The sequence below is a fragment of the Solanum pennellii genome, chromosome 5, assembly GCF_001406875.1.
Source record: "Solanum pennellii chromosome 5, SPENNV200".
NCBI classification, from domain to species: Eukaryota; Viridiplantae; Streptophyta; class Magnoliopsida; order Solanales; family Solanaceae; genus Solanum; species Solanum pennellii.
This window is the reverse complement of record NC_028641.1, coordinates 31,389,360-31,390,730: the sequence shown is the minus strand read 5'-3', so window position 1 is coordinate 31,390,730 and position 1,371 is coordinate 31,389,360.

Sequence of the window (1,371 nt, the reverse complement as noted above, 5' to 3'; positions counted from 1 at the left end):
TTCTATCCTGGTGTCGGAACGTGACACCCGATCCCCTAATCTCATTACTTTAGTTCATCAAGCCTTCTTTTATACCAAGGCATCATCAATAACAAAGTAAAATTAGGGTTCAAGATTCAATAGCCTCATCATGCTAATTTCATCACAATTATATATAAAATCACATTCATGCATGCACACAATTAAGCATATAGAAGACTTTATAATACTACCCAACACATATCATTCACTATTAAGAGTTCACTACGAATAGCATAAACCATAACCTACCTCCACAGAAGAATTGTGATCAAGCAATCTACTTTTCCAATCTTTGCTTCCCTCTTCGTTTCTCCTCTCTCTCTCGATGGTTATTCTCCCTCTCTCTGTTCTTTCTGTTTTTCTTATTTCAAAACCCTCTTTCTTTTACCCTAATTAGCATATAATTAAGTATAAAAGATGATAAACTACCCCACTATTTGTTTCAAGGTTATCTCTTTTAACCCGCAAGTAATTGAATTATTAACATTAAACCACCAATTTTATAATTATAAGCAGGAATAGTCTAAAACGCCCCTTAAAACATTTAACAGGAATTCTGACCCGGGTGAGCTGACGGAGACTGTGACGGTCCATCACGACTGTGACGGTCCGTCCTGCAGGTCCGTCACAAAGCTCAGAGACCCGATTTTTGTAAAAGGTCTGTGACGGCCCGTCATGCCTGCGACGGTCCGTCCTGCCATTCCGCTACAAAGTTCAGAGAGTCGATTTCAGTACCCAAATTTTAGAATTCTAAGTGTTTTGGAACGAGACCCCCTCGACTGTCCGTCGTGCCCATGACGCTCCGTCGTGGGATCCGTCGACTAAGCCAGTTTTTCCAGAAATAAAATTTGCTGCTCAAAACGACTAAACAGGTAGTTACAATAGATACCAATTACCCATCGTTCGTCCTCGAACGATCACAAGAAGAAAAACAAGGGCGAAAGGGAGTACCTGCATCTGTAAACAGGTGTGGGTATCTTTCTTGCATATCAGCCTCCTTCTCCCAAGTGGCCTCTTCAACTGGTCGATTCTTCCATTGAACTTTGATGGATGCAATCTCCCTTGATCTCAACTTGCGAATTTCTCTATCTAGAATGGCAACAGGCTCCTCCTCATAAGACAAATTCTCATCAAGCAGAACCGAATCCCAACGTATGATGTAGTTCCCATCCCCATGGTATCTTTTTAACATAGACACATGAAATACCGGATGCACTCCTGACAGCCCTGGAGGCAAGGCTAATTCATAAGCCACCTCCCCTACTATCTTAAGTACTTCGAATGGTCCAATATACCTTTGGCTTATCTTACCTCTTTTACCAAACCGCATCACCCCTTTCATGGGCGAAA